The sequence below is a fragment of the Chinchilla lanigera genome, unplaced genomic scaffold, assembly GCF_000276665.1.
Source record: "Chinchilla lanigera isolate Chin_1 unplaced genomic scaffold, ChiLan1.0 scaffold00072, whole genome shotgun sequence".
NCBI lineage: Eukaryota > Metazoa > Chordata > Mammalia > Rodentia > Chinchillidae > Chinchilla > Chinchilla lanigera.
This window is the reverse complement of record NW_004955473.1, coordinates 8,635,849-8,662,781: the sequence shown is the minus strand read 5'-3', so window position 1 is coordinate 8,662,781 and position 26,933 is coordinate 8,635,849.

The window sequence follows — 26,933 nt, the reverse complement described above, 5'->3', positions numbered from 1 at the left end:
ATATATATATAGTCAACCTTAAAGTAAGAGGATCCTGCCACTTTAGATAACATGGATGAGCATACAGGACATTATGATACTGAAATAAACAATATATTGAAAAATAGTTCATGATTGATCTCCCTTTTATGTGGAACAAAAAGGCTAAATAGAGGGTATAATGCAGGTTGCCAGGGTGGGAAAGGGTGTGGATGTGGGAAGATGTGGATCTTAGGGTACAAAGTTGCTATTACATGGGATGAATCATTCTAGGATCTGATACAGCATGAGTATTACAGTCAACAATATTGTACTGTACACTGGAAATTTCCTAAAAGAATAGATTTGAGATGACTTTCCCTTCCAAAAACCTAATGTTAACTATGTATAGTGATGTATATATTAACTTTTTGAAATAGATATAATTTATATACATATAAACATATTTTATTCCTTTAAATGTATAATAAAATAGAGAGCAGCATTGGCATTGAGACAGGGCTGCCTCTTGGAGGAGCAGGTTTAAAAATGCTGATCCAAAAAAAACTGTCATATTCAATTTGAAAATATTTTGACTTTTAATTTGAATGAAGAAAGCTTATGGCTTATTTACATAGAAACGCATTCTAAATAAAATGAGTTAAACAACACAACATTGTATTATACTTTACATTTCTTTGAGTCGAGAATTCATGCACAATATGACCAGGTGAATTTTATGGCCTATATGGCAATGATGAAGGTTGTTTGTTGACATCCCCAGCAGACAGTCTGCTTTGCAGGTCCCAGCAAAACTTCATTTCGGTGTTACATGCTATCTTGGCAGGGTTGTAAAACGTAGAGATGCCTGCCAAATACAGCACTGAAACTTGGGCACTCCAGCACAACACACTCAGGACTTTTTTAAATGGAGCTTCAATGATGCCAATGTATTTTAGTGAACAAAGTGAAAGATGTTCCATGTGTCCTGATCACATAGAATCATGTTCTTGTACTCTATTGGTCAAATGGGATACACGGAAAATCAGTGTGAGAAAACACGTATTTCACCACGTGATAGAAGGAATTATTGAAGAAGTTATGGTATATTTAAGGCTACCGCAAATATACTGGAGACTTTAAAAACATAAAAACAGAATTTTGTTTTGTAGCCCAGGCTGACCTTGAACTTTCTATATAACTCAAGCTGGCTTCAAAGTTACGGTCTTCCTGCTTCAGAATCCCGAATGCTGGGATTATAGGTGCTCACCATTATGCCCGATTCCATAGATAGTTTTGAGGAATCACTCAATATGTCTAAGTTTTAAGAGGATATGTATGAGAACTGTATCGCTAAAGAGACTCTCATGGGGAAAGGGTGACTGCACGAAGAACAGTTACAGGTGAAAGATCATGGATTTACCCAGGATGGTTACAGCAAAGTTGGTAAGATGTTTCTGAGCTTTGGATTTCTTTTTTTTTTTTTTTTTTTTTTTTTTTTTTTTTTGCTTTTTTAGGAGGATGTAATGGGAATCAAACTCAGGCAGGTACTGTGCCGCTGAGCTTTATTCCTGGCTGGAAATTAGTTGGGAGATAGAACTGATGTGCCCTGGATGAGAAAGACGTGCAAACTGGAGGGGAGACAAGGATCACTTACTCTTCAGTGTTAGGTGGCTCAGGGGAAATCATTCACTTAGATGCGTAGTATTGTAGAATTAATGTTTCAAAATAGGAAATTGGCAAGCAGTAGTTCAGTTTTTCATCATATGAGTACTGTGAAGATATATAACTGATATAAAAGTGGACATAAAATGGTAGCTGGATATGAGCCAGCAGTGGGTTGGACAGATCAGGTCTAATCATACACATTATTAAAATCTAAATGACATTTGAAAGCAAGACACTCCACAAGATCATCCAGGAATTAAGTCAAATAGAGAAGGAAAGAAGACACATGGATTGAATTCCAGAAGACTACCATGTTTAGAGGTTTAAAAGCAAAAGAGAATAAAAGAAAAATATGGAGCAGTTGTGGTGAATGAGGTAAGAGAAAAACGAGCAGTTTTGTTCTGGAATTCAAATGAGGAAAGTGGATCAGTGATCAACTGTATGAAATATTACTAATAGATTTAGTACAATGAGACTAAGAATTGCCCAAAATCTTTAGGAATTGGAACATCTGTGTTGACCTTGAGGAAAGTAGCTTCAGTACAATCTTGGGGCTCTGCTGCAGAGAAATGTGTTTTCATTGGAAGAAATTTTAAGTTAATGACAAAAGGAGACATGAATATATAACTCTTTTCAGAAATTTTTATGAAAGGTAAAATAATGGAGAGATAGTCGAACGTGTGTGGCATCTGGTAAAGAAGTTTAATATGATATTTCATATAACATTTGTATTTATCACATATAATGTGTGTATTTCACATACAGTGTTTAAATTAAATATATTTGTATAATATGTAATGATTAAGTCAGGGCAATTAACATTTCCTGACACCTCAAACACTACCATTTCCATGATGGAAAACTTATAACTCTTCTACACTTATTTTGAACTAATTGTCATAAAACATAGGTGATCTATTTTGCTACACAAATTAGAACCACTTCTCATTCTCTGATTATATTTTGGAACCCTTTATCCAACCTCCAATGATAACCTCTCCTTCCTTTCCTGTCTATTTTCTAGTGACCTCTACTGTAATCTCCACTTCTATGTGATCAACATTTTTGGATTCTACAAGTGAATGAGATCATATGGTGTTTGTCTTTTTGTATCTGGCTTATTTCTTTTAACATACAAAGTATCTCCTACTTCTATCTACCTTTCTCCTTTTCTCTATATTCTTATCAGCACCTGATACCTTTAGTCTATTTTATAATATACTTTATTTTAATGGGAAGATAACTTGTGATTTTGATTTGCATTTCCTTCATGATGAGAGACTCTGAATTATTTTTAAACTTTTCCTGGCCTTTTGAACACTTTAGAGACTTGTCAATTTAGATCAAACGACTAAATTGCCTTTCTTTTTGGTTGTTGAGTTATTTGAGCTGCTTATAGGTTGTGAATATCAATGCTAGTTAGAGGTAACCAATTTTCCTTCCATTCTGAAGGCTAGCTCTTACCTCTTGTCCCTATATTTCTTCTTTTGATATCATTACATTTTTCCCTAGTTTTACATTTAGTTCTTTTGCTTTTGGAGTCATGCAATAAAATAAAAAAATCATTCAGGACATACACACACACTATGAATCATCATCAGTATATGGACCCGTTAGAAGAAATAAGAGACAACTAGTGTAATGATCTTGTGATCTTTCCAAAACTTGTTGATTGAGTCTTGGGGGAGTTATACAAACCTCCTGTAGCAATAACTGCAATGCTAGATTTTGATGATATAAAAGGATTAGAAGTGCTAACCGATAGATGATAATCCAATATTAAAAAATCATGATATATTTCTATCCACCAATATTGCAGTAAATGTCAAAATCTAACAGTGGAAATCCAAAGAAAAATTTTGTGACCTATTGAAGGAGGAATGAAAATTTATATGAAATTAAAATTTTAAAAATACACAAGATAACTGATGTAATTATACTACTAAGTTCTATTAGTTCACTGAAAGGAACAGCTTCATGCTTATATTGTTTGATTTATTTTGCATGCTTATATGTGATAATCTGAGCAACTAATTTGAAAGTAACAATATGTGATATAATAACCATTGTTAATTTCCTGTCAACTTTTTTGAAAATATTTCTTTTTTTGGTTGTTTTCTGGTACCTGGAATCGAACTCATGACCTTGCACTTGCCAGCCAGGCGCTGTGCCCCTGAGCTAAATCTGCATCCCCTTTTTTGAAATTTTGTATCATTTTTTTCTGTTTGTCGATGTGTATTCCTTCTTTTAATTTTAAAATAAATTTTAAAAAAGATTAAAGAATAAAAGGAATTAAAAACTTCATAAATTATGTATATAATGAGAAGGAGAAATCAGAAAACAAAGAAACTTTGTATCATTTTTATTTTTTTCCTCTTAAAAAACTTTAAAAATAAACATAAATATTTTTCCATATTTCTTAAAATGGATCATGAATATAATGTTTTATTATAATAGATAATATAACAAATTAGCTGCCTAAAAATCAATTAAGAAAGCTATGAAATTGATAAATTTGTAGTTATTTTCAATGTTTTCAGTGCTTTTTTCAGTGTCATAATTCTCACTTGATGTCAACAGTTGGTTAATTTGGTCCAAAATACTAATTTTTGAAATTGATGCTTTTGCCTAACAGCATAATCTGTTATCCTATAAAAAATGGATATTCTTATGAATATGGATGTCAAATTAAATGTGTATAGTATTTTAATGCACAATTCACATATTAAAAATCATTTATTTATTTATTTATAAAACATTTAGTATGCTTTGAAACGCTTGGATATGTCAAATTGCTTTATCAATTGCAAATTTCATAAAATCTACATGTAAATGAATAGGTTCTGAGAGAAATTTTGTGTCCAAAATGAGATATGCTCTACTTATCTAACATCATTAAGATATAAAAGATTTAATATAAAAATTATATCTATCTATACAGTTTCACTGATTTGACATTTTTACATTTTTTATATAATGATTTCTCATTTATTAATCTATTCATTTAACAATTTCTACTTACAATGGAGACACATGGTTTGGATTATGACTTATCCTTTTTTTGTACAGTTGTGTACATCTTGTTTATACAGCCTCTATATATTTTTGTACAGCATACCTTGATTATACAGTAGTGTAATTTTTCCTGATTGCACTGTACAACACAGTACTGCAGTTCTATTTTCTGTTATACATTGAAGTACTCTATGCAGGCATTATGCAAATAAAAGCAAAGTCATCAAGCTGGAGTTTCCTTTGACTATTTTTTGTTATGAATACTGTACTGTACATACCATATACAATTCCTGGGGCTTGGGATTTAGCTCAGCGGCACAGTGCCTGCTTGGCAAGTGCAAGGTCATGGGTTCAGTTCCTGCTACTGGAAGAAAAACAAAACAAAACAAGTAAAACAAAATACAATTCCTCATTTAGTGACCAATTTATTTAGCAACCTAGTTGCAGGAACAGAAATCAGTTGTCACATGATAAATACCTATGTATATGGCTAAATAAATATATTATTAGCTTTTTAAAAAGAGAAATGTTAAATATCACAGATATACTACTTATTTTAATGAAACTGATCAATAATGAATTTTACTAAATCAATCCATACTCTCATTATAATGTTATTTAGACTTTCAAGTTAATATTTAAAGGGATGGTTGGATTCAGTATATATAGTATTAAAGCTAACAGTGCGTTTAGAGAGAGCAGCTTGCACGGTTGTCTGGCCTTACATGTGCCAAAATTCAAAATCAGTGACCTCACACTGATTGGGCAAAATACAGAAATGTTCAGTGGAAATGCGTTCAGCTGAAATATGTTTTTATCCAAAAACTTGCTATAAGTACATCATCAGAGAATAGAGCAATTAAAAGGCATAGTATGGAGGATAAATATGAAAATTTCAGACTGCATTGCTTTGTTATCAAATCCTGTGGGTGCTGATTTCACTGTATCGCTAACATTATTCTTTTCATTGAAATTTTCATCTTTGTCACACTAATTGTGACACTATTTATCCCTTGTATAAATTATTGTAGGTTTACTAAGTTCCTCCCTCTCTAATTCTATGCTTTTTTATTAAACTCTACAGTGAATGTACCTTGCTCACCAAAGTTCTAACTCCAATGATTTAAGCTTGCAGCAATTTAACATATCTGAGCTTGTAGATATATATTTCCCACTGGTCTTGTAACTTCCTGTAAAATGTACTTTCATACTCAACTGACAATGAAGACTCATTTCCAAAAGTAGCTTTAAACTGCCCAGATTCTATATTTTTTCTCATAAATACTAAATAAGTTGAAACCTTATTACAATAAACAGTGTAGGTGAGTGAGAAAGAAGGGAATGGCAAAGGGAGAAAGATGATTGATGTACTCTATATTTAAATGACATGTCTGCCAGCTATTTTTAGGTATGTGACCATCAGCAAATTTCTGGACCCCAGAAATTTGTTAGGTATGTGACATAACAAATTTTTGTTAGACTGTATTCTTTAAGCTTGTAACTCATTAGCATTACTGTTAGGATATAAGCATTGTGTACAGAAAGCCAAAGATATCTGACAACTACTCTGTTGACAAGTGGTAGCTATTACTTTTATAGACTTGATTTAAATGAACCGTTTTGAATGAAATTTCCCAGATCACTTTGCTGTGTTTCCATACTGCTTTAAGTCTCTATTGATGTTTATAGCCTCACCTGAACAGCGGTTTCTTGGGAATGCCTTTTTTTTCTTATGCTGAAAGTGTGTCGCATTTTTAAAGCCACTGACTTTGGAATCAGGAAGATCTGAATGAAAATTCAACTCTTGGGGCTAGGGATTTAGCTCAGCAGCAAACGCGCCTGCCCGGCAAGCTCAAGGTCGTGAGTTCGGTTCCCGGTACCGGAGAAAAACAAAAAAAAAAAGAAAATTCAACTCTTGTACATGACAGCTCTGAGACTTTCAGTGGGAACTTTCCATTTGTCTCAGTTTCTTCATCCATAAGGAATATATTTACAGTGGTTTCACCAGTCTGCATTCCCACCAGCAGTGAAGAGTTCCTACTTCTCCACAGCCTCGCCAGCATTTGTTATTGGTTGATATTTTAATGATAGCTTTCTTACTGGGGTAAGATGAAATCCCAATGTTGTTTTAATGTACATTTCTCTAATGACTAATGACGTTGAACATTGTCTCATGTATTTATTTGCCATTTGTATTTCTTTATCTGAGAAGTGTGTATTCATCTCAGACACCCATTTTAGGATTGGGTGTATGAATTTGGGGGGGGATGGATGTTTTTTAATTCTTTATATGTTCTAGATAGGAGACCTTTGTCTGCTGGACAGCCAGCTAATTTTTTTTCCCAATTTGTGGGTTTTCTTTTTCCACTGCTGGTCATTTCTTTAGATGTGGAAAAAATTTTCAGTAAGATGAGATCCCAATTGTGGATTCTTTGAAGTATTTCCCATGCAGTTTGGTTTTTGTTCATGAACTCTCTGCCTACCCCTATGTCTTCTCTTTCTCTTCCAATAGATTTAGTGTTTCTCTTTTAATATTGAGATCTGTGATCCATTTTGACTTGAGTTTGGTGCACAGTGATAGGCTTGCATCTATTTTCAGTTTTCAGCAAGTGGCAAGCCAGTTTTTCCAGCACCAATTATTAAAGAGGCTATCTTTCCTCCAGTGAGCTTGTTTGGCCCCTTTGTCAAAGATTAGATGACTGAGTGTGCTTGTGGTTGTGTCTGTTTCTTCCAGTCTGTTCCATTCAGGTTTGTTTTATAGCCAGTACCATTTTGATTTTATTAGAGTAGCTTTGTAGTATAATTTCAGTTCAGGATTTGTGATTCCACCTGAATTGTCTTTGTAGTTTATGGTAACATATATAAATACTAGGTATAGTTTGTAAAAGAAACTGAAGCCTCAATAAATGTAGAATGCACTTTATTAAGCTCTTGAATAATGAGGAAGATATTTAATCTGCTAAATTATTTCCTATATGTAGAAAACAATGGGTTGCACCTTCTAGTTGTCTAAAATTCCTGTTAAATTACAGTAGTGCTGATTAAAAGGTCATTAAAATATCCAGACTGTTTATCATTATACATTAGAGCAAAGAGGAGAATGACTGGACAGAAGTAGGAGCGTTGGATCAGGCTTAGATATATATAGTATTAGAAAAATTCTTTATACTTTCTGATATGGGCTTGTTACAGAATCTTATACTTCGCAAATGCTGAACAGATATTAAATAAATGAAAAATCTGTTTTATGTTATTCGTCACAAAGTTCCATTCTTGTTGTTTAATTCCAGAAAATAGACACTTGTCTTTCAAGAAAAATTATTTTTGGAAACAGTAAGCATTTTGAAAAGGAAATAGTGAAACAGTCCAAAGTAAAACTTTTCACAGAACCCATATGGTTTTCTCAATCTAAAAATTTATCCACCACATTTGTTGTCATTTAGACTGAATTCATAACATGAAATCTCACTTTTAAATCTACCTATTTATATCTGATGCAGTTTACGTTTAATTGTGATAGTCACCATTTGCACATGGAATAACATCGAGGTATGACATATGAGCTTTTTCTGAATGTAAAAATCAAACAAAACAGAGGAATAGAGACGACATAAACTGTAAAATCCATACTTCCCGCAATGTTTTTGTGAGAGGAATTGTAAAAGGAAAAACATTATAAAGGCATGCTTGCATAGATAAATAAAGTTAGTACTGCTTCTGTAGATATATAAAGTTAGTACTTAAGTTAGTGCTAAGGTTAGTGATTTATCCAAAATTATTTGAATTAATATGATTCTATTCCTGTGTGAGTGCAATCAAAGAATAAATAAAAACGTGGATAATAAAAGAGTAGGAAAAATTTCACCACATTTTCAAGCCAGATCTGACTCATACTGCATAATATTGTAATATTCATTTTGCTAAGCTCTATGATCACAATGCATTCATTCATTTGTCTATTCCTTCAAAAATCTGCCTTGAAAATTGGTGATTGACAAGACTTCATGGGCATTGGGACTTAAAGAGCTCACAGTAGTGTGGGAAACAGGGAGGTAAACATTAAGGAATTTTCAGATTTAAAACGCAGCTGATCATTTGGTTGGAAATAGGTACTAGAAAAGCGCATAGATTGTGATAGCCATTTTAGCTAAAAGAGTAGGTGGGGTTCTCCATACGATGAAATAGCAACATTTTAGGGGTGATTAATGGAGCGTGGGAAGACCAACAAAAAATACTCAGAGAAATAAGAACAGCATCACACAATGAGGAAAAAGTTTCAAGAAGGAATCTTTGAAAGGATCCAAGAGAGCAAAGATAAAACAAACCACCATCACTATTAGTAACAACAACAAAAACTATGCTATATTACTGACTCTATATTTGTTTTCTTTTCTTTCTTTCTTTTTGTTTTATCTTTTTGAGACAGGGTCTCATTACGCCATTCTGGTTAGCCTTGAGCTCACTTTGTAGTCCAGGCTGGCCTTGAACTCACAATGATTCTCCTGTCTCAGTGCTGGGATTACAGGCGTGCACCGCCACATCTGGTTTAACTCTATATTTCTAATCAGAATATATATTAGCTTACTAGTGATACAGTTACAAAAATTGAATAAAATAATTCTAAGGTACTTGTCACATAATTGCTTTCCTATTTGTTTCCTTCACATATACTGATTTGGGATGTTCATTATACCTTGAGCACACACAAAACTTTGCTGTCTCTTTAACTTTACTACCGTTGTGTCCAGAAATAAAATGATACACAACACTTGTTCATATTCTAGCCATACTTCCAGATCCACATCTTCTCTGAAAGATCCACTGGTACTTCCCCCACTTTTAAACTGACCTTCGCATTTTTTGTTATCTTCCTCTTCAGAAATTCCATATTGAATTATAGCTGTGTAGATCTTTGCTTTCCATATTCCATCTGCGATTTTCAAGAATGACTGTTGCATACTCATACTCAAACTTTAAAAGGTGGATGTTGAATAAATATTTGCTGATGCTAAATAGATTTTTGAGTTCTTCTATGGAAAGAACATGAGTGACACCTATAATGTCTAAATATTTGTTGTATGTGCAAATCAATTTCCAGTTATTTAGCACTTAGTTTCTCTTCCTGTGTTTTCCTCTTACAAGACTGAAGTATCTATTATCTTGATCAGTAATATTTTTGTGAAAACTATTTGTACTAGTGTAGTATATGGTGACTTAAGTTACTATATTAACTAAAGTGAATGACCAAAGTATTTCAAATATTAATCTAATTATGTGATAACTCTGACATGGAGGACACATAGCTTATTATATTGAAAATGTTCATTGCAAAAATTATCAAAAATGAAAGAGATACTAGGACAGGAGAAAGGAGAATACAAGGACAGAAAAAGCAAAAAAAAAAAAAATATATATATATAAGAATGTATACGAGGGGCTGGGGATTTAGCTCAGCGGCAAAGCGCCTGCCTGGCAAGTGCAAGGTCGTGAGTTCGGTTCCTGGTACCGGAGAAAAACCAAAAAAAAAAAAAAAAAAAAGAATGTATACGATATATATATATGATAGTTAAGAACATTATACAACAAATTTCTCTTAGATCATTGAAAAGAAAGATTTGTGCTAATATTGTTTGGACAATTAAATGCCCATATCTTGTACTCTGAGTAATTAATTTACAGATAACAATATGCAATCCATTAAACGTTGTCATCTCCTATTATTTTGTTTTGAAATTTTGTTTTACATTTTTCCCCTAAAAATAAAATTTAAAAAAGAAAAACCATGCTAAAAATAATCAAGGATATAGTGTAACTTTTAATTAACCAATGATGTGCCTCAATACACAACTTCTTTGTGTAATGGTTAACTCTCAAACTCAGGGAAAATTTGTTAGGAGGAGTGGAAAATTGCACTTGGTTTAATAAATAAAATTCTATAAATAATTTTCTGTACATTCAAATTGAATTCATTAATGTCTTTATTTAAGAAGGAATGAAATTCAATATTCTACTGTGCAGAAAATTTCTAATAGTAATATTTTGATTTATTGTTAAAAAAATGAATTTACTTTAAGAAACAATAGAAGACATATCTCTACGGAAAAAATTTGATGCTGCTGCAAAATGTATTTCTATTATGAAATAAATGGAAAATTTGAAGTTAAAAGGATAATGTTTATTTTCAGGCAGATCTCCTCAGCTTTTGTTTTGAAAAATAATTACAAGTAATTCCTATGTTACCTACCCAAGAAAATGATTCTTGTCATTAAACAAAGACATTTTTTACAATTCACAATGATTTTGGTATTTCAAAATGAAATATTCTTGAGTGAATACACTTACTTTGATTATAAATAACTTTGAAATACCCAAAATTGATTTTGTAAAATGTACTAAGGGGAATATAAAAATCAGAATATTAGTATAGCTATAAATTAGAATATTAGTGTTAGGATTTTTCAGAACAGTAGAACACTTAATTTCATCAATCCTTATTGTTTAAAATATTTATTTATTGATTTATTTATGTATGTATGTATTTATTTGTTTATCTTTTTAAGACAGGGTCTTGCTATGCAGTTCAGGCTGGCCTTGATCTCACTTTGTAGCCCAGGTTGGCCTCGAACACACAGTGATTCTCCTGCCTCAGCTTTTCAAGTGCTGGGATTACAGGCATGTGCCACCACGCCTGGGAAGGGCTTTATTTTATTTTATTTTTAAATTTTTTATTGAATTTCACCCCTTCTTAAAGAAAGACATTAATGAATTCAACTTAAAGAACAGAAAATCATTTATAGAATAATGTTTTTTTCAAAAATTCTCTCAAATATTTATGTACCTGAAACATGCACCTGAAAGCTGAAACTAGATATATGCATTGACATTTTCTTGATAGATTCATAACTGTATGCTTTCTAAAAGTTTAATGTCCGATAAGGTTTCATTAGTATACTCTAGTGTATTTATTACTATGTATTATTAATACATATATGTGCCTGGGAGATGTATAGTTTATAATTATTTTTCCTTTCAAAACATAATAGCTTTACACTGGGTTTGTTGCAGCTATGATATTTCATCTCTGAATTCCCCTTCAAACTTTCTTGGGCTGTGACAGAAATTGGTATTTGAACAGAAAAGCTGTCACGAAGGTGCTATGGTACTATCTATCACATTTTTAATCCTGACCATACTTAGATGCTAGTGAGTCTGGCTGTCCAAGACACTAAACAAAGATTGAAATTATGCTTTCTGTTCTTACATATCAAAGTAGAACCATTATACCAAATTCAATAGACCTATATTACACTCTATTAATTTCCTATTAGTTTCCAGCTATGCAAAATCTAACAGCAGTGTCACAGTGGTTTAGACATGCAACCTTGATTCCAGCATCAAAAAATAGAACCTGTCACTTCTAATAATTTTACAGGAGATCCTACAAATGTAAATCCTCTTTTCATCTTGTCATCCTTTCATGTCTTTAATGAGTTTGCTCACTAAGAGTGTAGAGTCTTAATTTAACTCTCAGAAATATTAATAGCTGTTATAATTGAGCATCTCTAGGAGTACACTAATTAAAATGCAATAAGAGTAATTTATAGTACCCGAAACATTGATCTTTTAAATAATCTCACCAAAATTTAACAACATATCAAGATAAAACAAAAAAACAAACAAATTTCTTTAAGAATTCTAAATTTGGAGAAAAAGCTTCCTCTAGTTTAAATTGAATGAGCTACAATTTAAACTCAATCATTTGTACGAAATAGAAAAAATGTCTGTACTTAAAAAGCAAATTCTCCAGCACTACCAAGTTAAAGTTCTCTCATAAAAAATACTTAACTCTTGGGAATAGGTTTCATGATAAACTTGACAAATACTTTAAAAGATCTATCAGCATGTTTTAAAGAGAAGTTTATGCTTTATTTAAATGTGTTGACTATTTGTCACTTCTGCTGACCTTTAAATCTAATAAAAGTTCCTGAGTATACAGGTCTACAACCTTTTATCTCTCCTGGTAGATTTTAATTATGCACTGAAATAAAGTGCACTTAAAATTGAGATTGTACTTATAATAAAAAGGAGTGTTTTTGCTATGGTTTCAGATATAATTCTGACGCTAAAAAAAGTCATGGACTCAACGTTTTCCATTTTGAGCTACAAATTTCATGACTGAATTCCACTAAATTCATTGCAGTGGGTTTAATAGCAGATTATACTGATATTTTCCTTTTACCTTTCTCTCCCATTTTACTGCATTACAGCTATTTCATAAGAAATTTTACAAAATCAACTTTGTAAAGAAAATCAGTGGAATTTATCTTGTGTTCCAGAATCCTTCTTTGAAGGAGTCTGAAGCATTATGCACTTGGTTGGAAAAGTAACATTGTGCAAGTAAAATCTGGCAAGCCACAATTGTTGCAGTGTTCCAAGTCAATTGTTTCAGTATTCCAAGTCTTGTCAGTCAGAAGTAACTGTGAATCCCAACTCCCTGCAATTGTACTTCATCACGACACAGAACTTTTGCATTTACATTGGGCCTAGAATACGTTATTCATTTCTGTTTTTGCTGTCTACTGCCATATTGGGAAAATGCAGTTGTTGAAAATACGCCACCATCTGAGTATTAACAGCCAGGGGAGCTAAATTTCAGCATTCCATATGTACTAGTTTAAAAAATACATACCTTATTCTTCAATGAATGTGGATTTTACTATTTGTCAACATAAAATATTTTCATGGATAATTTTGAAGCTTTCTAACTAAGCATTTGTCTAAGGTGTTTTACTGATGGAGAAACCCAATAGACAGTAGTTAACAATCATCTAAACCTCATACCTTGAGTTTCTCTTTATACATATTACCTCATTTAATTGTTTCAATAATTCTATTATTAGTCCAATATTACATGAAAGACAATGGATGCATAGAATAGTTACATTGCCCAAGATTACAGGACTTGTAATAAGTGTTATTATCAGGATTCAATCCTTTCCTTAACCATAATGATCACGGATTATAATTCCAAAGATTAAAAGAGCACATTTTATTATAATTCAAAAGAGTAAAAGAGCACATTTTAAAGAAAACTTTTATTTGTATTAACAGTAAAATATATTGATAGCTTTTATGAATGCAATTAAGAAAACATCAATCTGAACATTAAAAACATGTGTATTGTGTAGTTTATGTATTATGTATTAAGAAAATATAAAACAAATTTCTTCCTGTACAAGTACATTTGAAATATACTTAAATACATTTAACTACACACAGGTTAAAATTTTCTCAGAGGATCATCCCCTTCTACTTTATATTTGTAAGCACAAGATAATTTACGATGCATTTACCATTTATTAGGAAATTGTGTCAAAGTATATTTCTTCTTCACAAAACTAATCTATATTAAGTATCCTCTAACAATTTCCCGACAAGAATAGTATGCCAATCAAGTAAGTATAAACTTCATGGTATTTAAAAAGAAATATATGAGTATTTTCATGGAATTCGTTTTATGAAAGAATTTATTGTAGAACAACAATTAAGGGATTATTTTCTTCTCAAGAAAGTCTACTGCATAAATTCTTTTGTAAATACTCACCTATAATGGCTCAGGAATAATATTAATAAATGAAGTGAGTTATAGCTCTTGTTTAATTTTTTCTTTTTTTCCTACTTGATGACATTTCCATGTATTTTTTTCATGATGTGTGATGTTTGAACAAATTAAATATTATATATATCATTTTTAGACTTTTACATGTAATTTTTCTTCATAATCTAATGTTCATGATTTCTACTTAGTCTAGTATTTTCTGAAAGCTGGAAAGCATTGGGTAAAATTTATGTGAAGGGGAGTTAAGCAATTGGGGCACTGGGCAGAAAAAACAGACATTTTTGTAAGCAAATGCAACTCAGACTATTGCTGCTCATATGAACTGGAGAGATCAATAGATGGTGAAATTCTTCCAGATAATGCAAGCTAGGTAAATGTCCTGATACAGCTCCAATGAGGTTGAGAATATCATCTGTGAATTTTTGGGTAATAAAAACTCCCTTTGTGTGTAGCCAGATGGGATAAAATGCTATTTTTAAAAAATAAAACAGAATTTCTTCTCTCCTGCTTTATTTTAGGGGAAAAAAAAAACATTTTTTTTTTCACAATAGCATCTATCACCTTGTTCTTTCCTTAGGGAGAAAGAAAAAATCCCCAATGTACTTTAAAGAGCCTTTTTAGCTGAAAAAGTTAGAGCACTGAAAGATTCAAAATGATAGTCCTACCTAAGACAGGAAAAAAAGATTTTTAGTTCATACTGATACCCAAAAGACAGAGCAAAAGATACCAGTGTGGAGGTGGATGTGGAGGAAATGGGTTTAAGAAGAAAGACACAAAAAACTTCCTGAGAAGAAAGCCTAACAGGTAGATATAGCTATCAAGAAACCTTTGCTTAAAAGAAAGATTCATAAAGTTTTAGGCTAGTGACATTTGATGTTAAACTTTGACTTTTTCCTGATGTTCTTTAGTATCACTGTGTTACCCTAAATGTACAGCATGCGCCTGATATATGCAAAGTACCTGGTATATCATGTTTTATAGGGCCGAAGAAGTGGGAATAGATGGTCAAGAGGTTCTCAGGAAAAGCATCAGCCTTCCACCTCCTAGCATATCCAAACTATTTTAGACATAAGGAGCAGTACTGGATTCAAATGCTATAGTAGTCTCTTAAACAAAGAGTGCATCCAGAGATAGTGGATCCAGGTATATGCCCTCATTAATTACACCCAAATTAAGAACATGCGTGGAAAAGTTTCACCTACAAAGTACATTACTCCTAGTAACAGTTTCAATGTGTTCAGAGCAATATTTTCCGGCAGATATTTATCAATATCAGAAATCATCAAATAGTTGAATATGAAGCACTTTTGAGCACAAAATGCAACCTCAGTAAATGCAGAGACATTTATACTATAGCATAGATAGCATAGTGTTAATGTAGCATATAAAATATTTGAAGAAAGGCTCAATGTATGTCGTGAGGGGAAAAAAGAAAAAATCACAGAAGTATCTACCATCTTTTGCACAAGCTTGAAATCATGCTTCTGTGAAATGGAATGTGTAATTCAATAAAATTTTTGAAGTTGGAGGTTAAATGTTTCACAGCTGCTAACATGTCCCTTTGTGAAGAAAGGAATAATGCAAATGATGTCCCAATTATGGAGATTGTTATGCCCATAACATCTGAGTCATCTCATTTTAGAAATCTGAGAAAGGAAACAATAACTTAATAATGTGAACTATATATTCCTATAAAGTCAAGAAAATGGATACTGGTAATGGTGTGTACTCAAATGATGGGTCCCTAAGTAAGAATATTAAAACAGGCTTCCATTCCATTTCCTAACTGCAAAGTAATCATTGCTACAGGGAAAAATTTCTGTTTAGCTCTCAGATTCTACTGCCATCCCCCAGGTAAGTAAGAAGCAATTAGTTCGCAATATTGGAACTTCAAACAATGTTGAAATATGCACATGCACAAATGCACACACACTCACACACACATATAAACAGAGAGAGAGGGAGGGGAAGCCTTCAATTGCAGGGCACCAGTCTGTTCAATCAGTTACTTACAAAATAGTAAATTTCAGGGTGAAAGAGATACGGAGATAAATTCAAAGTCCTTAGCTGAATTTTAGAATTTAATTTTACATAATGTATAGGGCTGACATTTTTACTTCTAATGTGTAATACATTCAGAATGATGTTTTCAAAGTACTTCATTTATAGGAAGCCTGAATTAGATGCTTCTCTGGATTTGATGCTTACAATTCTTTCCACTAGTGCCCCAAAGCTTGAGATAAATTCTGCTATGTCTCTTTATTTATATTTTGCCTTAACTTACTGAAATGTTTCCCTCTATTATCTGTAGGTTCTGCGTGAACTGCTGACTTTTCCCTTCACATAAATAAATCAAAATCAATTCAAATCACCTTGTGTTGTTTCTTCCACTTATCAATTTCTTAGGAATATGTTCTCCCTTTTAACCTAGTGTCTGCCATAAAATCTCAGCATTTATGTTGAATAATTTTTATTGTATTGTGAACAATTTAAAAAGGTCTTATTTAAATTATACATGACACAACACGGGGTGCACCAAAATGAAAATGGATCAAAGAACTAAATGTAAAACAGAAATGCTTAATCGGCTAGAAGATAAACTATATATAATTCTTGAAGACAGGTGTAGGCAAGGACTTTCTGAACAGAGCCAAATGGCATGAGAAACAATACCAAGAATAAGCAAATTGGATCATACTGTAGTGAAAAAGCTTTGCACAGCAAAGTAAACCACCTACAGATTGAAGAGACAACCTGCATAATGGGAAAAATATTTTACAGCTACTCACTGGATGAAGGACTACCATCCTGAACATAATCCCTGGTTCCTCCGTTCTACTCTGTTTCCTTCTTTTTGTTTGTTCTTTTTTTTTTTTTTTTTTTTTGTATTTTTTTTTCTGGTATCGGGAATCAAACTCACGACATTGCACTTGCCAGTCAGGCGCTGTGCTGCTGAGCTAAATCCCCAGCCCTACTCTGTTTCTATGAGTTTCATTTTCTTAGATTCCACATGAATATGAGAGTCAAAAATTATTCCCTCCACAATAAAATACCTAATCAAAAATGGGTGACCAAATGAATAGACAGTTCTGAGAATTAGCTAAAATGGTCAGTATACAAATGATAAAAATATCCCAAATCTCTGGTCTTTAGAGAAATGCAAATTAATATGTGATACCATCTTCCCTCAGAAAGAATGGCTAACTTCAAGAAATCAAACAATAAAAAATGTTACCGAGGATGTGGGGAAAAAAGAAACTTTCTGCATTGTTGGTGGGAATGAAGCTAGTAAAACCACTGTGAAAACTGGTGTGGGGATTTCTTGAAAACTGAAAAGAGAAATTCCATTTGACTCAGCTATTCCCCGTCGAGGTATTCCTGAAAGAGGTGAAGTTATCATACCACAGAGTACACTCTTTCATCCTCTTCTTCCGCCTTTCCAGCCCATCGCTAAAAACGTATGAGACAATGTAAAAAATATGACAAAATATACTTGTACTTATTAATATATTAAAATTATAGATGGACAGTGAATGAGATCTACATGTGTATCATAGATACCTATTTTAATCCTCTCAATTTATGTTTGAATAATAGGAGTCTCAGAGGATTGCCAATGTCATCAAGATACTGAGTGGCAAATCTGGGTCGCAGAGCCCAGTCTTCTGACAGCCAGTTGCATTTTTTCTTATTTTATTAGACTACTGTAGTAGATTGTTAATTTCGTATTACCTTGTCTGAAATTCTATATTGCTTGTATTCTTTTTGTGTTATTCTGTAAATGTATTGTGTTTGTTAATATGTTTTTGTTCTTCTATTTTTAAAATAAAAAAGTAAATTTCAATGATAAGAATTGAAATTGACATCAACTAAATAGTAAAAAAATGGAAATGAATATATGTGTGCAAGCTTGTATATAGTAGAGGCAGAAAGCATTTTTATGACTGAAATAACTATATCTGGTGCAGAGCCTAATAAAGTGCTTTATTACTGCACTGAAATTCAAAAAGAGAATAATGTTTCAGAAAGTCATTTAATATTACTGCCAGTTAGTAGGGACAAAGTGACCAAAAAGAACAATAATTATAAATAATTTGAGATATCACAGGTTTTAAAATATGAAATCTATACTTTCACAAACTCATCATAGAACACAATTTGCTGCATAATAACCCCCTTAAACAGTGAGGGATTTCACATTATATCTATCTATTTAATTCACAATTCTGTGGGTGTTTAATTTGGGTGGGAGTACATGTGTGGATCCCTTGGTCTCATCAGAGTTTATTCATATATCTATATCAGCTCGTGAGCAGGTAACTCTGCGTCTGGAGTTGGTTTTCTCTTTGCTAGTTTTACTAGGTGCACTGGAGTGCATGACTAGCATTGTCCCCCACATTAGCCTGGGTTTGTCCACAATCCAGATAGATAGGTTACAAGAAATATAGCATAGCATTCCACGTCTCTGGAAACTGAGGTTAAAAACCAGCTCAGGGCTGTTCCTAGTGGATTATCTTAATCTAGATAAATCTCAACAAAAAAATTAAAGCACAGGTAAAAGATATGCGTTAGAATTTAATTGGAAGAAGGTGTAAAATCTCAGGGGAGGAGCCATGGATTTTGAGAGAGAAATAAAGTGTAATCATTTTAAAATTTACAACAGCACTTAAACCATTAACCAGTATGTAAGCACATTTTTTCTCTATAAAATATATGCACATAAATATATATTTATATATGAGATATATGAGCATGTATTTCAGGTATTTTAAAATATACATTCTATACATGTACATATATGCATTTATTTACTATAATATAAATGTGCTTATTCATGTTTATGTAAATACATGTATTCATATAAATTTATTTGCTTGAATATTATATGCTATTATTAGCTGCATGATTCTCAACTATTCACTGGTTTTAATAGCTTTTCATGTGGCACTGTTTTAGATTTACAGGAAAGTGGTAAAAATAATGTGAAGGGCTCCTGTTAACTTCTTGCCACATTCCCTGACTATTAACATGCAACATTACTGTGGTAGATTATTGAATCAATGTTGAAACATCCTAATTAATCATTATTCATACCTAGTTTGTTTCCTCAGTTGTTATCTAATGTCCACTTCTTATGCAAATTCTCATCTAAGGTACCATAATACCTTAATTTAAATAAAACTATTATTTAATTAAAAATTAAACATATATTTATGTTGTACCACCTGTCTTGTCATATGTATACATTTAAGAATTACTAAGTCAAGCTAATTAACATATGTGTTGTCTCAACTGTTTCATATTTCTTGTGACGAGAGCATTAAAATGGTACTGTAAACCATTTCTAATATACAACGCATTGCTATTTACTATATTGCCATAACATGCTGTGCAATAGCTCTCCAGAATTTATTTCTGTCATCTGAAACTTTATGCTTCTTGACCAGCATCTCTCCATTTCCTTCTCCCCTTGCTTTCATTCGCTGGTACGCTCATTCTACTCTATTTCTGTGAGGTTCATTTTCTTAGATTCCACATAAATATGAGAGTATACAGGACTTGTCTTTTTCTTTTCTATTTCATTTTATTAGTACATGAGCTAAGAATAATATCAACAAGAGAGAAAATTGGGATAGGGGAATTGAAGGAGGGGCAGGGAGGAACAGGGAAGGGAAAGGCAATAGACAAAAGGATTTGTCTTTCTGTAACTGAATTATTTCTCTTTGGATAATCTTTCAGTTTCCTTTATGTTGTACTAAAAAGGATTTCATTCTGTATTAAGGAGAACCATACCCTACTGTTCTTATATACCATATATTCTTCATTTGCCATATTTCATCCACTGATCAACATCTCAGTTGATTCTTGGTAATTGTAAATAGTGTACAATAAACATGGTGATTATTACTTTCACATATCCTTTGGATACATAATCAGAAATGAGATTTCTGGATCCTACGGTAGTGCTATTTTTAAACTTTTGAAGACTCCCCATACCACTTTCCATAAAGGCTGTAGTATTTTACATTTCCACCATGATTGTGTAAGGATTCTCTTTTCTATACACCATCCACACTTATTATTTTTTTATAATAGTCTTTCTGATATGTAGTATGTTACTTTTCATTTCAGTTTTAACTTGTATTTGTGTGATGATGGCAGGTGTTGAATATCTTTTTGCACATCTGTTGGCCAACTAATTATATCTCACATCATACTCTATCTGTAGTAGCTTTTAAAAATTGGTCAGTGAAGGAGACACTACAGGAAGGATTTCAAAAAAATACATTGGATTGATTTTACATGGATTAAAGGACTCAACAGGCAAAAGAGGAGTATACAGGTAACAGAAATAATAACTGCAAGATGCACCTAAAGATCATAGAGTTTTAGTCTTGCATTACAAACATGGTTATGGTAAGGTAATCTTGAATTGAGTGGCAATCAATGAATTGTTAGCAAAATGATTACAAATTAGTGCTACTGTGGATCTTTTTAAATTTATAAACTCAGATGATCTCCATTTTCACTTATTGAAGGGAAAACACAGCAACAGGGCTCTTAAGGCTGAGACCTTAAATGTTCTCCCAAATCTTATGTGTTCAGAAGTGGAGCTTTTGAAAAATGACTGGAGCATTGGAATGCTATACTCATCAATGAATTGATCCATTGAGAAGTTCTCAGCTAGACGTGTTCAGAGCTGGGACCCAGTTGAAGGAAGTCACCTGTGCCTTTGGAGGATGAATTATTCTCTGGTGCTTTCCTTCTCTTTCTGCTTCCCAGATGGGAGAGGTTGAGCGGTGTTCCTCCACTGGTGCCTTCTGCTAGGCCATACCTGATGTAAAGCCAAACATGGACTGAATCCTCAGACACTACGAGCAAAAGTAAACCTCTGCTACTTACATTATGGTGGTCAAATATTTTTTCCTAGGGGTCAAAAGATGACTGAATGGATAGCCTTTACTGTAAATGATCTAATCATTTAGAAACTAATGAAAACAAATTTTTCTGAATCATACCACATGCAAAAAGCAAATCTAGAATATTTTCAAATATAAACATAAAAGGTAATAAAGAAATTATTTAGAAAAAATACAAGCAATATTGCTTTCGAACAGGTGCAGATTTCTTTTGAAAAAGCAAAGAAAGCAGAAAGCATGAGAAATGAATAAAGTAGACTTCACTTAAAAAATCAAAACATGTGTTTATCAAAAAATCTAGAAAATGATTGAAAGGTAATATTACATAAAATGCACAGTTTTATATATATGTGTATGTGTGTGCGTGTGTTTTGAAAAAACATATAAAATACTACAACAAAGCAATATGGAAAATATAGACAACTGAATAGAAACATTGGGGAAGCATTTAAAAATACTTTAGACAAGAAGATTTTAACCTTCTTAACCTTATTATAAATTTCTTCTTAACATTATTATAAATTTGGCTTTAAGAAATAAAGTTTTACATTGCATTAGTATAAGATTATATACTCAATGACTAAAATTTTAAAAGAACCAAGAACTTATAGTCATATATAATTAGTGAAACCTGAAAATACTAAAGGATCGAGGACTTAAAATTGGTTGGGAAAATTTAGAAATATAAATGATATGATATACTAAAGGTGAACTTACCAATGACTTAGTATAACAACTCTGGTATAACAATATACCCAGGATATATATCTATACATTGGCCAAAATTCACATGCTCAGAGGTTTATACCAGCATTCTCATAAGAAATTTCAATTAAAAACCACCGAAATACCCATTGGTAGTCGAAAGGATAAATGCCAAATTTTTATACAATGAAATTATATATAGTAATGAAACTGTAAAAAGTTAAATAATTTTCTGAAACTAATATATATAACATTAATGGATCTCTCAAATTCACAATGATTTACAGAATTACAATCCAGATATAAAAGAATGCATCTTATGATACATTTATATAAGCTATCAGAATAAGTAAAATTGATCTATTCTGTTAAATGTCAGATCAGTGGTTCCTCTGACTTTTAAATAGAAGAGAATATGAGTTGATTGTTAATTTTCTGTTTCTTTATCTGAGAAGTCCCCGGGGCTTCTGAATAAGAACCTCCTCTCTGCCCCGGGTGCCTGGTCGGCAGCGACTCAGGCTGTAATGTCGGTGGGGGCCTATGTAATTTAATATTGTTGTTCTGGCAGTCGTACATTTAAGCAAATATCATCTTTGTAAAACTCTAGAGAAGTGACCTAGATTGTTACAAAAGAGAAAATTATTATGCAAAAATTTCTGTAATCTTTAAATGCCTAGGAAGCTACACTTTCAAATATTGTTTAATTATGACCAAAGATTCTTGGCTGTATTTTTCATTAAATTTGCTTGGAAGTCTTCATGATTTAATAGCATCCATTTTTTGCAATTGATATGAGATGTTAACATACTATATATGTATGCATTTTGATACATATCTTTTCAGATGTTTATAAAATAAATGTAAAATTATATTTAAAAAAGCTTTTATAATATAGAAATATTATTCAGCATGAGAGTACTAAATATGTCTGCTGTATACATATATATACTCCAATTTTCTTTGCAAATAAAATTAATTGGTCAATCATATATGTTATAGATATGACATATTCTGAAAATAAGATTTTATTTCCATCAATATAGGAAAAATGCACATAGAATGGCTTCCTTGTATCAAATATTCAAATATTTTTCTCTCTTTGTATGTCTTTTTGTACATTTTATTTTATTTTATTTTATTTTTTTTTATTTTTTGTTTTTCTCCGGTACCGGGAACCGAACTCATGACCTTGCGCTTGCCAGGCAGGCGCTTTTGCCGCTGAGCTAAATCCCCAGCCCCTGTACATTTTATTTTAAATAAAAAGTATAGCTAAAATTGAATTCAAATTGTGAGAGCTGGAAAAAGTAAGATGCTTCTATTACCTACAAGCAATCAAGCTCTATAGCAGCTATTTTTGCTCTGAAGACATAGGCATATCCCAGATTTTCTAAAGATATGGTGTTAGTGGGAGAGACATGAGAAGGTGGTAAGAGGGGAATTCAAAGTGAAATATCAACTTTATACCTAAAACTCAAATTATAGTACACTAGATGTGTGAACTTTCAAAAAGAGAAATTATCTTCCCACAGATAGAAAGAAGAATGAGTTTCAAACTCAGTTCTTAAGAAGAATGAATTTGACCCTAAATATTTGGGAAAAAAGGAAAGAAACTCAAATGATACGCAATTAGTAAAGATAAATTTCAGAAAATTATGACTTTAAGATTAAACTAAGTCTAAAACATTACTCTAGAAGGTTGTAATGTGTGTCTGACAAAATTATTTTCGTAAAATGACTAATTAATATGATACACATGAAATAATGGTCTATGTAGGTCTTATACATGATGGAAAATATTTTCTAGAGATTTCAACATGCAGTAAACTAAAAAGAATGCAATAATCAATGAAACGCTGCCTATCATGTGACATACTAACAGACTATTGTTTGCTGCTGATTTTGTCATCCAGAGTCATAATTGCCATCATGTGACTGGCATTTTTACAAAACTAGCTTAAAATAAATCTGCACATATAAGACAACATTCATTTAATTATTAAATTTCCAAAGTATCTCAGTCATTGGTGTTTTTCAGATAATAATGTACTAAACTATAAAAATAGACTTTACACATATTTATATTTTATATATATTGCAGCTTGAATAAGGTAAAATAATACTTGCAAAAACTTTTGAAAAGTTGAAGACCTTTGGTATTATTTTCCATAATGGTTCTAATAATTTACATTTTCCTCAACTGTTACAAGAAACAACTTAATTTTTTGTTTTTTTACAATAGCTGTTATTGTGAGTGAGTTAATATGGTGGCTTTTGATTAGCATTTGTTTGATGATCAGAACTTTTGAGCATTTTATCATATATCTGTTGGTTATTTCCCTGTTTCGTTTTTGAAAAATATTCATTCAGGTGTTTACCTTATTTTCAATTGGATTATTTGTGAGTGTTGCTGTTTAGACATTTGAGTTCTCTGTAAATTCTGAGTATTAATTCCTCATCAGATGTGTATTTCATGTTATATGTTAGATTGATACATGACCATGAAAACTCTCGTGAACTCAGAAGCAGGGCTTCTGAAAGGTGATTGGATAATGGAGACTCTGTGTACACCTGTGGATTAATTCATGCATAATTGAGTTCAAAGGTAAATGTACAGTGAGGAGCTGGGACCTGAGTTGGAAGAGGTGTGAGATAAGACACTGATGGTGTGATCTAAGGGCATATCTCCTTCCTGGCTTGGTCATTCTCTTTCTGATTCCTGATTTCCACATCATGTACAGGTTTCCTATGCTATGTCCCTCTGCCATTCCATTTCTGTCCTGGAGACGGCCAGCTATGGATTATAAACCTGCGCCAAAATAATTTCTCCTTTAAGTTATAAGTGTTGGCTGTTGTTTTTCAGCAATGAGAAAGTGACTAAGATAGTTGGCAAACTTTTTCCAATTTTGTGTTATTTCTTAGCTCTGTTGAAATAGAGCTATTGTACAATACAATAATCTCATTGTAAGGTATATAGCCAAAGGAAATGGAACAGTATGTGAAAAAGACTTATTTTAATGCATTTTTTACAATCATCAGATATGGAATCAACCTAAATATTGATCAAGATAAAAATAGATAAGCATGTGATAGAAGTTGATGTTAGGATATTATCCAGCAATAATAAAGCATGCAACCCACCTTTTGTAACCATATGGACAGAAATGGAGCACATTATGCTAAGTTAAAACAGTCAGGCAAAAAAGACAAGTATCACATGATCTCACCCTTAAGTAGAATTTGGTGTTGTACACATTGTGGAATTACGGTGGTTACCACAGTTGAAGGGAAGTAGAACAGAGACAAAGAGGAGAGATTGGTCAAGGGTGTCTTGTTTACTTTTCTCTTCTTGCTGAGACAAAATATCTGACTCCCAAAGTTAAGGAAGGAAAGGTTTATTTAGCCCACAGTTTGGAGAGGTTTCAGTCCATACTCAACTAGATCCAAGGCAGAGTGGCACGGAGCAGAGGGCAACTGTTCATAATGGTGGAAAACAGCAAAGCAACAAGAGCAAAATGGGGTGTAGAACAAGCCTCTCTTCCTCCCTTATATTGTGAGTAGTCTACCCCCACCCAGGGGGCTTGTAGCACTCACATAATCTCCATGCCATCCTTTTACACAGGCTCATGATGTTGACAGTTTAAGGACTTGGCCCCCTGTTCAGTCACTTAGTTAACATAAACTTGTTTGGATTAAGAAAATCCAGGGGATTAGCATTTTTTTCCAACATACTAACCTTCTAAACTTCTCACATTGACACAATGAACAACATCCCAGAGCAGGAAGGGCATGGCCTTTCCACACCAGGATGTAGAACTGCTGAGTTACTTAGTTAAGCTGCTAGACTCCTCAAGTTGACACATGTATGAACCATAACAAAGGGCTACTATGTTGTAATTAAATAAGAGAAATAACTTCTAACATATTATGGCACAGTAGGATGAATGTAGTTAATAACAACACACTGTAAATTTCCAAGTAGCTAGAGGAGAGGACTTTATACTCTGTATGGAAATGATATGTATTTAGGTGGATGGAGATGCTAAGTAGCCAGGCTTGATTATTGGGCAATATATGTGTAAATCAAAACATGACCTTGAACCCATATACACGTACAATGATATATGAATCAAAATATATGAAACATATTTTTAAAATTCTGAGTTGAAAATATTTGTCTGCTATCTTTCCATTGTACCTTCCCAACTAAAGGGTAAAAATTAGGGGCTGGGGATTTAGCTCAGCGGCAAAAGCGCCTGCCTGGCAAGCGCAAGGTTGTGAGTTCAGTTCCCGGTACCGGAGAAAAACTAAAAAATAAAATAAATAAAATAAAATAAAATAAAATAAAATAAAGGGTAAAAATTGCCTGGCTATTCCAAAAAGGAATAACTTATTTTTTGGTTCTCATAAAGTGTTGTGAACATTAATTGTGATACATCAACTTATTTGGATTAAGAAAACCCAGGGGATTAGCATGTAGTTTCACATACTAATCTTAGAGGTGGGTGATGGGATAGTATACATAGATATAGGGTTGTTATACTCATCCTCTCCCACTATTCCCCTGCTTTGCTCCCTAGCAGCCATGAGATGCGCAGCATTTCTCTGAAGCCTCTTCCACTGTGATGTTTCTCCCTTAGAATATTCCATTGGCTATGAGCTGAACCCTGTGAAATTAAGAGTCAAGTTAAATCTCTCCTTCTTTATGTTATGGATGTCAGTTATTAATATGCTATAATGACAAATAAGTTTTAGGATGAAAATATGGAAAGTGAAAGATATGTTAATATTCTGGATGGCACAATATCATCATGAAACTAATTACTTGGAAAAAAGTTTCCCAGATACAGATGGGATACAAATCTTTATCAAAGTGAAACCGAGTGCAATTATCTGTACTTTAGGGAGATGTTGACATTTTAGCGAGTGAAGTACAAATACATACCAGGATAACAAAAATGGAACTTATTCAGAAAGATTTTGGAAATCCACAAATAAAATTGAAAAATGAAACATAGTCTCTCTTTTCAAAAAGACTATAGATACTCATC